Genomic DNA, 13,621 nt, shown 5'->3' on the forward strand with positions numbered 1-13,621 from the left:
TAATTCCCCTCACTGGGGACAGGGTGGTGGTCAGCCAGGTGGCTAGAAGGAAGCAGAGCCATCTTGGCCATGCCAGCTGCAATTGCTGTTCCTGGGCCCAGAAAGAAACTGAACCCAGAGCTTGGGAGCTCTGTCCAATGGCTCTCCTTGAAGAGTCGGGAACAGATGCTTCATTCTATTCCTAGGAACGTTTCCTGGCTTGTTGAGGCTGGCCAGGTGGGAAGCACTGCCCCGGGCTGGACTCCTGCAGGGAATTCCAGAGGACCCAGTCTCACCTGTTTGAGATGAAGAGACACTATTGTCTCTGGCAGGAAACTGGATTTACTGGGGGGAAAAATTAGGAGTCTGCCTTTCATACAAGCTCATAATTATAATGACAGCAGAAACTGGGTGCAAAGGATAAACTAAATTCACCCCTGTGACATAGCACCTGGTTACCTATGAAGTGCAAACTGTGCCATTGGCATTAGGTAACCCTAGAGATTTTTTTGTACCCTCAAAGAACTTCCAGACCCAGCCCAGGCAGGGACTTGCTCAGGAGGTAGACAGTGTCAACAGACCCACATCACAGGGTAGAGAAGCTGAGGGTGGGAAGGCAGAAGCCCCTGGGCTAGCCACTTCCAGCAGGAAGCTCCCAGCCTAGACTGGGTTGGAGCAACAGGGGACAGTCAGCCACCTTCCCTCACTTTTCATAAATGAGCCCCTGAACAGCAACTCACAATATAATGTTCCTTTTCTTTTCCAGAGGAAGAGACTGAGACTCAGAGAGGTTAAGTCTTATGTTCAGAGTCACACAGCTGGGGAGGGGCTGGGTCAAAATCAGAACTGGGTCAGTGTACCCTGTGGGGGTTGCTGCCATTCTTGGTATGTTGCCAGGGGGAGGCTTCATTTCCTGGAAGCCAGAGGCCTCTTTCTGAGTCCATCAGTTCCCTGACCCCCTCCCCCACTCCTCTTTTTCTCTCACTCTCTGTCTCCTTTCTCCTTCTGTCCCTCTCTCCCCCTGCTGTTCTTCTTTCCTTTGTCTCTTCCTTTCCCCCTGGGGACCACAGATCCAGGCACAACTGATCCTGCTGACTGCAGCTAAGCTCTGCCATGGAGCCACTAGCGGCCTCTTGTTTAGGCCCCAGGGTCCCAGTCCATGGGGCACATGGCCCTGGTCCAGCCCTAGAATGCTTGCTCTGCTCCCTCCCGAGCACTCCCAGCTCAGGAAGTGACATAATTGCTTATATCCCCATTTCCTCCAGGCCCTGTGGTCTCGAGCCCCTCTCAGATGTGCGCCCCAGATGTTTAGAATCACTTCCTCTAATTAAGCGTCTGCCGGGAGGCTGGGAGACGAGGGGACCGCCCGTGTGCAGGGCACACGCCTGTGCGAATGGCCCTGCCTGGGAAGAGAGGAAATGGGAACCTGCCCCCCCAAGTCTGGTGGTGGGAAATTGGTGCACTGTTGAGCTCGGTGGGGAAGCCGAGCGAGCGGCTGTGAAATGCAGGGGGGAGGCCTGTGCTCTCGATTGTGTGTGACGTGGAAGCCGGGGCGCCTTGATGCTCCCCGGGAGAGACTCACCCCACCGCTGGAGACAGGGCCTCTGTGTCTGGCTCTCCAAATAACTTCCGTGTTTTCTCCAAATGGACGGACAGCTGCAGGACAAGAGACACAAAAGAGACGTGCCCTCTAGAGAAAAGTGCAGGATACTCAGGTGGCCCCAAGGCCAAGGTCAGGTCTCCTTCGAGGACAGTAGTGCCCCGTTGGACCAAGGCTAGATTTCAGGGTTCTGGTCCCAACTCCACCTCGGGTGGGAAGGGTTTTCTTCTTGTTGGCCACCTTTTATTTAAGACACTGTGCTGACCAGCCCTGCGTGGCTGAAAGGTGGATCTCAGTGGCCAGTGAAGGCAATGGCCCTGGGCCCTCCATCACTTGAGCAATAGGCAGGGACAGATGGGCCTCTGACTGATGGAGGAGGGCGGGTGAGTCTTCAGAGAGTCTGCTGGAGGTGGCTGCCCTGGCCTTTCCTTCTCCCTCTTCCTTTTGAGCTATGTGGCTTAATTTATTTATTTATGGGTGCTGGGGAGCAAACCCAGGGCCTTGCACCCGCTAAGGCCACACCCTCCCACTGTCCTACACCCTGCTGCCGTGTGGCTTTACGGAACTGATGTGACCTCTCTGAGTTTCAGCTGTTGCATCAAGAAATGGGGATACCTCTCTCCCAGGGTTATTTGTGTTGAGGAGCAGATGCGATGATGTAGGGGAAAGCTGTTTCGTTTGCCACACCCCAGGGGCTGAGCCAGAACAGGTGGGTGACACAACCCTCCCCACACAGAAAAAGAATCACTTATGGGAGGAAAAGACTCAAATGGGGAAGAGGAGGGCGGGGGGCTGGCAGGGAAGAGGCAGCAGGGCAGTGTCTTTTGGGAGATCCTGAGGCGTACCTTAGGTACAAATAAGTATGGGTCGTAGTGATGTATTATTCTTACCATTACTCTCTGACATGATGTTGGGGCGTAGAGGAGGTTTTAGGATCATTGACCCAATCGCCTATTTTATCTGAGACTGGCACACAGAAAGGACGCAATGTTCCCAGTGTCCCTTCCATGCCACGGGCCAGGCTGGTACCATCAAGGACTTAGCACTAGTACTCTTCCTGTTACTTAGTTACTGCTGCTAGCACTAGTCCTTTCACTTCACCACAGACACCATCTCCACTGCTGCTGTTGCTATGATTACCACCCACCTGTGACTCCAAATACTATTATCCTACAAGACGGATATCTCCAATCTCAAGTCCAAAATCCCAAACTCTGAGTGCTGACATGATGGTATAAGGGAAAAATTTTACACCTGATCTCATGTAGCAGGTCTAAGTCAAAATGAGGTGCCCTAAAATTGTTGCACAAAATTACCTCCAGATTATGTCTATAACTTGGATATACTAAACATAAGTGAATTTTAATTCAAACTTGGGCCCCATCCCTAAAATATCTCATTATGCATATGCAAGTATTCCAAAAAAAATAAATAAATAAGATCTGAAATCCAAAACAATTCTGACATCAAGCATTTCAGATGAGGAATAGTCAACCTGCACTGTTACTACTCAATTCAGGAGTTAGCTTTTATTGAGTCCTTACCATGTTCCAAATGCTGGGGGAAATAGCTCACATCCTCTCCTGCTTTATTACAAAAACCTTAAGCAGAGACTGGGACTCACTGATGTTAGTAATGCACACTTGTAATCCTGGTGACTCAGGAGACTGAGGCAGAGGGATCACCAAGTTCAAGGACAGCCTCAGTTACTTAACGAGGCCCCTTAACAACTTAGTGAGACCTTCGTCTCAAAATAAAAAGGATTGAGGATGTAGCTCAATGGTAAAGTGCTCCTGGGTTCAATTCCCAGAACCGAAAAAGGAAAGAAACTGTGACTCAGAGAGGTTAGTGTCTTCCTCAAGGCCACGAGCTAGCAAGTGGCGGAGCTAGAATTCAGATCCAGGCAGTCCATCTCCAGGCACAGCACACCTGCGTCTCCAGTCCATCTTGCTTCCCAGAAGGAGGAAGAAGGCCTGATGAGTCCCCCAGATGTATGGAGGCCTAGAGGCGCCCCAGGAGCAGCACTGCCTTGTGACTCAGCCCAGAGGGCAGCTTCCTCCATGGAGGGATCTGACTATCCCTGTCCTGCCTCACCTGGCCAACCTGAAATTCTTCCATCCGCCAGTTCACTCACTCTGTCATTTGACCCTAGCAGGGGAAGACAATGAGGCCGGGTCCCAGACTCACACCGTTCTGGCCATCTTTGTAATCTGGCCTGTCCCTTCACCTCCCAAAGTCAAGATCTCCCAGCTCAGGATCTCACAAAGAGGGCTCTCCATCCTTCTGGCCAGGATGTCAGTAATATGAAGGTGGACGTGTCTGCCCCGCAGCCTCGCTCCAGCCCCTGTGACTCTTAGGGGATGCCCGGCACAGCCCGCAGTACGATGCCTCTTACAGGTGAGGCACCCTTCCCAAAGCCTGGAAACCAACAGAGTGTCTAGAAAGATCTATAATTTAGAGGCATGAGGTCATTCAGTCATTCATTCAGCAAGCACTTATTGAGCATCGCCATGTCCCCAGCCCTGTGCTGGGCTCCTGGACATAGTGTGAGTAAGATGGCCATCATCCTTGCCCTCCAGGGACTTCAAGTGTCACAAGCAGGACAGACGTGGAAGAAATAACCTCTGACAATGACTTTGTCAGCATCATGATGGTTCTATGAAGGACAGTGGAGGGGCCTCAGGAGAAGAGCTGAGGGAAGACTTTGCTGAGGAAATGACCCTTGCTGGGAGGCTCCAAAGAGCAATCTGCCATAGAGGAGGGCAGAGAAGGGCGAACCCGGCAGAGGAAAGTATGCGAAGACCCCGGGTGCAGGGGGGCTCCACTCTCTGTTCTACACCTTCTGAGCCTGTCCCATCTGTAGGATGGGAAGAGTGCCACTTGCCCCTAGGGTTCCAAGCATCCGGGAAGCAAAGGGCTCTGCAGGTTCTGGCACCTAGCACTGGTTCCAAGAAAACGTGAGGAACTGGAGGCTGCCCCTTGGATCCTGGCTTCCAACCACCCCAACACTGGGGACTGTCAGCCCTGGTGGTTCGTGAGCATAATTAGGTAATTGGGTCAAATTCAATTACACACCACCCTCCCAGGTCTGTCTGGGGCCCAAGAGGGGCACAGGCTCCCCTTGATGAGCAGCCTTCAGGAGCACAGTGTGGTTCTCGGGGCTGACCCTTCCCACCATGCATCCCCAGATGTGGCCTACATCCCGGATGGGCAAGCTGGTAGGGGAGAGGCGATGCCAGCTGACCTCTGTCTTAGTCCATTTGAGCCATTATAACAAAATACCTTAGACTAGGTGACATATAAACAATAGAAATTTATTTTTCAGCTCTGGAGGCAAGTTCAAGGTGCCTGTAGATCGGATGTCTGGTGAGGGTCCGTTCTTCATAGATCCTACCTTCTTGCTTTATCCTCACATGGCAGAAGGGACAAACACCCTCCACCCTTTAAAAGAGCGCTATCCTATTTGTGAAGGTGGAGCCCTCGTGACTGAACCACCTTGAAACCCCACCTTAATACCATCGCACTGAGGATCAGATTTTTTGACACATAAATTTTGGAGAGACACAAACATTTAGACCATTAGCATCCCCAGGGCTGAGAGCCCCAAGGTCTAATATTTTTTCCTCCTTGAAAGCCCAGTGGAAGCTGCTGGCTAGGGACTTGCCCTCCTTTGTGACTGTATTATTGGTCCTGGCTTCACGTCCCCTGGAAAAGCCCAGAGATTGGTGGGTAGGTGGGACAGGGGGACTTAGTTTCCCTGCCGCTCCTGAATTTGTAGCCATTTCCCCTTCCGGCTTCAACCTGGCACACAGCTGCTGCCCCACACTTTGACTGGCAGGTGGCCCTTTGGGGAGAGCATTACCTCCCATAAAGTTGGGCAAACCAGGGTTTATATACGCCTTTCACGGATTGCCAGAGGCATCAGACAAGAGCAGCTCCAGGCCAGCGGAGAGCAATGCCAGCGGCCTTCTGGAGACCAGGCGTGACTCTTGCAGGGACATCTGAGGACCTGAACAGGATCCTGACAGTCCTAGGGAGCCAGGGAAGGTTTTAGACAGGAGAGTGATGTGGTCAGGTTTGCCTTTTAGAAAACCTCAGCAGGTAAACAGTTCAAAGGTTGGTGCAATAGTGGGGACAAGAGCCCTCTGGGTGGAAGTGTGTCGTGGGTGGAAAAACGAATGATGAATCTCCAACAAAGTCCACTGGCCATGTCCTGCCCTGGGCCACCACAGGCTGGGTCTTGGAAGCTCGGTTGGTACATGACATGACCTCATGGCCCCTCTCTGCTTGACCCTCCTGTTACTGGTCTAAAGATGGTACACAGCAGCCTTCAGGGGGGAAAAGTCCTAACTTTGCATTTCTTTAACACCAAGATGGTAGTGGTTTTATGGCATTTTTCTTCTCGTCACAAAAATAATCCTATTTATTGGGCAATCCAGGAACACAGGAAATTATAAGGAAAGTAAGGCTGAAATCCCACCACCACGGACGATAATTTGCTACATATCTGTTAGTCATAAAAATGGTGTTTCTTGGGTCTACCTGGCCAGGCCCAGGGGAGGCTGCTGCCTCCAGCAATAGAGATATACTTCATTTGCACTAGAAAGGCAAGCTGGGCCTCAGAGAGGGAGAGTGATCCACACTTGGTCACACAGCAAGCTCCCAAACTCTCTAGGCAGCATTCATCCCAGTGAGGGCCTTGGCTTCCTGCACCAAGCACGTGCTACTCTGCCGATCTTAGCTCTGCAGATTCTGATTTCGACATCAGGCCTCCCGCTCCTTGCCCTGCCCTGGCGGCCACCTTTGGATGTTTTCCAGACAGACATTCCTGCATGGCCTGTCTGTTCATGTCCACAGGTGGGGGACACCTGGGACCACACTGGGGAGTGAAGGAAGCCAACAAATCCCCTGGGCTGCTGTGGGCCAAGAACAAGGGGCTGGAAGGGAGCAGGCATCCAGGAGAAGCTCCCCTCTCCCTGGACAGCTGCAGAAGGGGAGAGGGACAGTGGCACCAGGGGATGAAGCACACCTGGCAAACTTTGTGGGCTTGGGAAGTTCATAAAGCTGCTACACCAATGCCCGGAAGACTCCGAAGTGCCAGAGACTGTTTCTCAACCTCACCTACCTAGCACTTCAGAGCACCAAGGGCCTCAGACTCGATAAACCTTCCAGAAGAATCCCTTCTGCCACTCTCCATCCTCAGCTTACACACCTCAGGTGACAAGGCGCTCACTGCCACTCCTGGGGAGTCCTCTTTCTTTTAAACCCATGCTCAAAATATGATGCATGTGACTCCCACAGTGGATGAGGAAAGGAGCGGAAGGGACAGAGGTCTGGCCCCCAACCTCCCTGAGAGAAGGAGGAACAGAGTCGGGTGGACACTGTGAATCCCCCCATATGATAGAGGCAGTTGATGAACAAGAGTCCTTTAGAAGAGTAGGCCCTCATATCTGCCAAGCACGTTAGAATTCAGAGACCATGTCCTCAGCACTACAGTGGGCACTGATATAGCTCTGGGACACATAGTTTGGGCTTCTAGAACAAGCCAGGAGTCCTGGGTTCTTGTGCCAGCTCTACCACTAATTTGCTGTGTGACCGAGCCCCCAGCTCCTCTCTGAGCCTCAGTTTCCTCCTTTGAAGTGTATGAATCAGCTGCTTATTCAAAAGAGGGCTCTATTCTGAAAAAGTCAGGGCACAGTGGGCCAGCAAGGTTTAGGGGCACCTGGGTCCAGACGGTTGTGCTTGTGACCTCAAATCTCTTCCCTACCTGAGCCTCACCTCTGTCCTCTCCATGGAGGGTGATGACATCCTGGCAGCCTGGGAAACCTTTGTCCAGGGAGCATCGCGGGTGGAATCGGGCAGCTCCGGCCCAGACAGGGAGGTGTGCAGCAGACAGACGGCTCCAGCAGGAAGGGAAATTGCATTCCCAACTGCAGGAGCTTATGTCAGTCCAGCCCTGGGGCCATCCGGAAGCCCCCTGTCAGAGCTGTGTCCTGGGAGAAGCAATAAAACCCCAGGACTGCTGAGGCTCAGACATTCGAGCTGCCTTTGCATCCCTCCCTTCAAAGGCCACTCAGAAATCAATGGGAAGAGATTCATTAGCGACCTGGGTGGCATTGGCCCCACACCTCAGGCAGCCCCTTTGTTAACTGGCCTGAGCTTCCTGCTGAACAGGTCGCCTTCTCTGAGAAATAGTCCACGTTCTTCCCAGGTTGGGGACCTAGTACCTGGACTGGCAGTCGGGCAGCCGGGCCACCACAGTCCCTTGGAGCTGGTAATTCACTGCATTCATTCATTCCTTGACTCATTCATTCAGGCGGCTGGTCCTTATTTCATTCATACAGTGAATATTTATCAAGCATCTGCCAGGGATGTTTTAGATACTGTCAACATAACAGTATCAAACAGACAAAAGTCTCAGTTGATGTGGTACTTGCCTTTTAGTGAGGGAGACCGCGTTAAACAAGATAAATAATTAAAACACAACAGCCGTAGATACTGAAGAGGAAGCCAACTCAGGAAAGAGTCCTAGGATGTGGCAGGAGGGACTGCGGCCCAGGACAGTGTAGCTGAGGAGCCTGCAGGAGGTGGGGGAGCCTGGGCTACCTGGAGAAGTCCCGGGTGGGGCATCTGGCACACTTGCAGCAAGAAAGGCCCGGATGCTGCAGCAGAGTAAACAGAGGGGGACTAGAACACGGATCAGGCGGGTCTTGCAAGTCATAATAACAGGTTTTTACACTGGCCGCCCAGGAGTATTTGGAGAACTGATGCACTGTGACTTAGTTTCAGAAGGACCGTGTGGGTGTTAGTTTGCTAGGGCAAAATCCCCCAAATCGGGACTTTAACAACAGACATTGACTGTCTCACAGTTCTGGAGACCAGAAAACAGAGATCTAGGCCTTGGCAGGGCCATGCTCCCTCTGAAGCGCTAGACAGCTCCACTCTGGCCTCCCTCCCAGCTTCCTGCAGTTCGGTGGCTGTGGCGCCGTAACTACCCCCGTTTCACAGGGTGTTCTCCTGGTGTGCTTGTCTCTCTGACTCTGTGTCTAGATCTTCCCTTTCAGTAAGGACATAGTCGTATTGGATTAGGGCCCATTCCAATGACCTCATCTTAACTGGATCATCTGAAAAGGCCCCATTTCTAAATAAGTTCCCATTCCCAGGTCCTGGAGCTGGGACTTCAACATCTTGTAGGGGTACACAGTTCACCTCTAATGTGGTGGCTTCTCAACTTGTCTTGACTTATCAATGTTTTCTCCTTTGGTCCTTCTCAAGGTCACCCTTATTTTGCAAAAGGCGGCTGGGGTGGGGAGGCCCAGAAAGTCTAATCGGCTGGTCCATGACCGCCAGCTAGCCACTGAGCCTCAGCCTCCAAAGTCAGGCACATCCCTTCCCTCCACAGTCCTTCAGGTGGCCAAGGAGCATGGCCAGTTCCTCATTCCAGCCCTGGGGACAGCTCCACCCCTGCTTGCCAGCTTCCCTGCCCACAGGGCATCCAGATAAGGTGTTGCAGTAGCATAGAGCCTGGGCCTGGCACCTCCCCAGCTGTGCAGGTAGAGGTCAGGCAGCTCCCTAAGGCTGAAGCCACCTGAAGGACCATTTGGTTTATAGGTCCCCTCCTCACCACTCCCCAGCTACTTCGGCCCAGCAGGAGGCTTTCCTGGACCTCCAATAACCTTGAAATTGTAGGGTTTCTTGGACATGCTGAGTGGAGGTGTGGGGTAGAGGCTGGTGTTGTTTTCAAAATGAAATGATTATAGGATTTGGGCAGAAGCCAAACGCAGAGTTCAGAGAATGCAGCCCAGGTCTGGGATGCAGCCCTGCTGGGGGGTGAATCCAGGAAGGGGAGCTGGGTTCAGTGACAGGAGGTTGGAAGGTATAGAGGTCTCATTCTGCACCACGTCCCGTCCCTCCTCAGGTGGAGCCCAGCAACTCAAAATGTCAAGTGGTTGCTTACCAGTGCACAGATGCTAAGCTTTTAAGAGAAACAAAGTAAGATATTTTTTCAGTATATGCAATGTGGTATGCTGGAGAGAATACGTAACATGGAACAGGAGTTCTCGCCACAGCTGTACCTTGACTGTGTGACCTGAATGGTCACTGGCCTTTTCAGGATCTTGGAGTCCCACCTTGGGAACATAGTATGGTGGATTTCAGTGCAGGCTTTGAAACCAGAGTAGTTCAAATCCTTCAGCCAAAGTTGTCCAAACCTTTCTGCGGCTCAATTTTACCTTCTGAATGGTTTAAATAATAATTGCCCCAGGCCAAAGAATGCTGCTGGGGAGGATCCTGTGTGCTGGTGCTTGGAAAGCGCCTGCCCCTGAGCCTGGCAACCAGCAGGCACTCATCAGCCATGAGCTCTGTCTGCATTAGTACAGGAGGAGAGAAGCCGGGATCCAGCACAGGCCTCCCGTCTGAATCCCCAAGTGTGGGCAGGGTTCTGGGACCTTGTGGGGATGCCCACACTGGCCGGAAGCTGAATCTCACTCATGCCTTCCATCTTCAAGACTGTAAGAGAAGACTTGAGGAGATTGACCAGGGCAAAGGACCAGGGAGAGTGGACGGAGGGAACAGTGATCTTGAAAGATGTGAATTTTGCACCTGACCCCTCAAAACTGAGCAGCCCCAGGAGAAGTCTCTGGAGAGAGAGGCGCTGAGTTGACTTATGCCAGTGCTGCGTTTGAGCCTTCTGTGAGCCACTTAGCTGACTGTGTGCCCAGTGATCTCAGCCAGTTCTGTACATGTGTGTTCTGCCCTGGGTCCTCTTCCATGTGTCTTGGAGAAGGACTGGTATGCAAACGTGGATGACCCAGGAAGCTCCCAGGGCCTGAGCTCAGGATCTCACCCTCCCTCTGTGAGTCCTCAAGCCTGCATAGGTGACATCTCCCCAGTCATCAGGATCCATGCTCAGACCCACTCAATGCACAAACCTCCTGAAAGTGGAGTTCTGGGACACAGAAGCCAGTGTCCAGAGAGCCACCTCTGGCTTCATTGTTTGCCCTCTCCTCTTCACAGGGAGCTTGACTTTTGTAAAGCAGGTTGTTCCTTCCTTTCTTCCAGGGGCCTCTGGGCCCCTAGGCCTCCCTCTACACAAAGCCTTATACAGAAGGTGACTCCGCCTGGAGCCACTTTTGACCCCTGAATGACCTACATCCCAGGTAGGTGGTGTGACTCGTTTTCTCCTTACTGGCCTGAGCTGGGACAGGATCCAGGAAGCCCATTCTGGGAGGGAACTGGAGAGCCCGGGATGAGGCCCCTCATCTGAGCTGCCAAGCTTGACTGTAGCCTTCTCCTCCCCGCCCCCAGGGCCCAACCGGTTCTGCAGAGTTGGGTTCTGTACCACACACTTCCCCAGGCCCTGAAGCATCCTCTCTCTGGAGTCAGCTGCCGTCGCTGCGCCTTCCCGGCTGCAGCACTATGATTTATTGGTGGCTCCTCCTCACCAGGGCCCATGGCAGGAGGAGTTCAAACACCCCCAAGAAAAGCCACCCGCTATTGATCCCGCGTCAGGCCTCCCGAGCGCTGGCGGGCATTCATCAAGGAGTAGCGCAGGTCTGCAGCTCGTCCTTTCTTCTTCCTTTCTTCTCCCTCCCAAGTCATTCCCCCGGGGCCAGGCCCCCCTTGCCGAGGTCACTCCGGGAGCTTGAGGAGTGCCTGCCAGTCGAGGCGGAGAGAGCCTTTGTCTGAGGCCTCTCTGCTGTAGATCCTTATCAAGGCAAGGCCTGGGGGTGGAGCGGGCTGCTCTGGGCCCCAGGCTTTTGAGCAGATCTTTGGAAGTTGGAAAAGTGGAGTTGGAACTTGGAATAAGTGGGGAGAAACCCTTCTGAAGCAGGGACTGGTTGGTAGACTCCAGTCGTGAAGCACTAAAAAGAGCTTGCTAACCAAGTGGGCCAGAGAGGGCTTGAGTAGCAGGGGAGCTGGCTCTGAAATTAGCATGTGAAAAGGGCCGGTTTGGGGCTGGGGGCCTCCAGTGCAGGCTGCTGAATGGATGCTTAAAAACAATTTGTTCTTCTAATTATGTAAATCTACGGGTGAAGAGAGTATTTACGTGTGTGTGTGTGTGTGTGTGTGTGTGTGTGTGTGGTTTACTGGGACGAAATCTTAAATTGTCGTCTGTTCTCAGGTTCTACCCTGGGGCTTCTCCCAAGGTGGGTCCCTGGGAGAACTAGGAGGGGAGCAGGAATATGAGCAGGCAGGATGTTTTGTTGAAGTTTTCCAGGCAGTGCCACAAGGCCACCTCTCTCTGTAACTGATGCAAATTCTCTCAGTTCCGGTCCGAATTCTGGCTCAGCCTATAAGAGCTCTTTCTGAATTAAGTGCATGGGATACCAACACATACACAGTATCTGGAGAATGAATTAAAAAGTTCCCTTTGGTGGTTCAGAAGGCATTAAGGGTTAGGTTAAAATTATGAATAGTCATTTTCCAGAACTTCTGGAAAGGCAGAATGGAGTTTTTGGTGGTGTTCTGGTTATGGGAGGGCTCCATTGCTTGGATTTTAAATAATGGGCAAGCAAGCACTGGCACTGTGTGAGAATCACATTAACAGTACAGACCAGGTCTTAGGGGCTTCATCTCAGTGTTTTCTTCTGAAATGTGGGCCAAAGTGTCATGTCCTAGGCTGAGCTAGTGGACTTTGAGCTAGTGGACTGAGTGAATCAGAAGTCTAGGAGATTTGCAGTGACAAAGATGGAAGAGTCTTCATTTGGCCTCCTGGGGTCCCAAATCTGTGTGGGGCTGCTTGGAGGGCGGGGCTTTAATGAATATTTCAGTAACGTAATGACCGTCCCAAAGAAGCCACTGTAACTCTAGAGGAGGTGAGACTGAGCAGGCCCAGAATTTGTGCAAACTGGAGGGAAGTCCTTCCTTTGGCTGCCCTGGGGTTGGCTCGGCAGGAAGGGGATGCCAATTAATCTCTTGCAGGAAGCTACTTCTTGTCCAAAAGCCAGCAAGTTATGAAGTATGAATTAATTCATTTAACCAGCTCCTCAGAGGGAAAGCCCATGACATCTGCATTTCCAAATGCCATCCCGAAAGTAATATTTCAAGTGGCAGTGGGTGGGATTAGAGCCTGCTAACGATTTATGTCAAACAAGGAGCAAGAACATAATTTCTAGATAAGTGATTTGTCTCAGCCACTTCCAGGGCGGGCAGCAGGACAGACAGGAAGGTTTAAGGGAAAACCAGCAGCTCAGGCTGAAAAGGAGGAAAGAACAGGAGCAGCAACCTCAAAGGATGAAAACCGGGTCGGTACCCAGTGCTAGGGGGGCACAGTCCACTACAGAGATTTTAAAGGTGGTCCTGGCCACCTTTTCATGGGGGTGAATGATGGGGCCCTCGCTTACCTACCTAATTGTTTGGGGCACTTAGGTAACCACTCAAATAACTTTCACTGGCGGGTGGGCGGGACTGGGTTAGGGGGTTATAAAGCAAGTTATCCCTAGGGCGTGATGGAGGTGGGAGGTGCCCGCAAAAGAGGGAGGAGCGCAAACCTCTTTGGACCCGACTGCGAGTGTGCTTCCAGCGGTGTCTGCGAGGAAAAGGGATGGGGAGCCTGCAAGCTCAACTGAAAGCCTGGAGGCCTTGCGACACACTGGCTGGAAGGAAGAGGCCTCGGCCACCACAGGATGCAATGTCAGGAAGGCAGCTCCCGGAGCGGGGCGGGGCCGCGCGCAGAGCCGCCCCCGGTTTCCCTCCTGCCACCCGCTCCTACGCACAGGAACTCCCCGAAGTCAGGGAGCCAGAGAGTACGTGCGCGCATTCACCCTGCCCTGGGCCCTGAACTTGGGGAATCCCAAGGGTGACAGGGGCCCCTGTGCTAGGGTGGTAAGATGCCAGTCTGCCGACCTTCCCCGCTCCCTAACCCGTTCCGAAAATCCTTTAAACTGAGGTTTAATCTGGATACCCCTGACCCGCCCCGCCCCTGCTGTCCCCTCCCCCGGCCACCAGCCCCGCTCCCTTCGCCCCCGCCCCGCCGTGGACCCTCATTAGCATGACCACTTGGGAGGATTCACTGAGGGGTAGGAGACGCCCGAAGTCATC

The 13,621-nt window shown here is 52.7% G+C and overlaps 1 protein-coding gene across 8 annotated transcripts in view; it reads left to right on the forward strand.

Moving 5' to 3' along the window:
* The window catches only part of Zmiz1 (zinc finger MIZ-type containing 1), a 221,417-nt gene that overhangs the window by 141,585 nt on the left and 66,211 nt on the right, over window positions 1-13,621 (forward strand). The gene's annotated exons all lie outside the window — the stretch shown is intronic.

Source organism: Sciurus carolinensis, chromosome 5, assembly GCF_902686445.1.
Source record: "Sciurus carolinensis chromosome 5, mSciCar1.2, whole genome shotgun sequence".
In the NCBI taxonomy this organism is placed as follows: domain Eukaryota; kingdom Metazoa; phylum Chordata; class Mammalia; order Rodentia; family Sciuridae; genus Sciurus; species Sciurus carolinensis.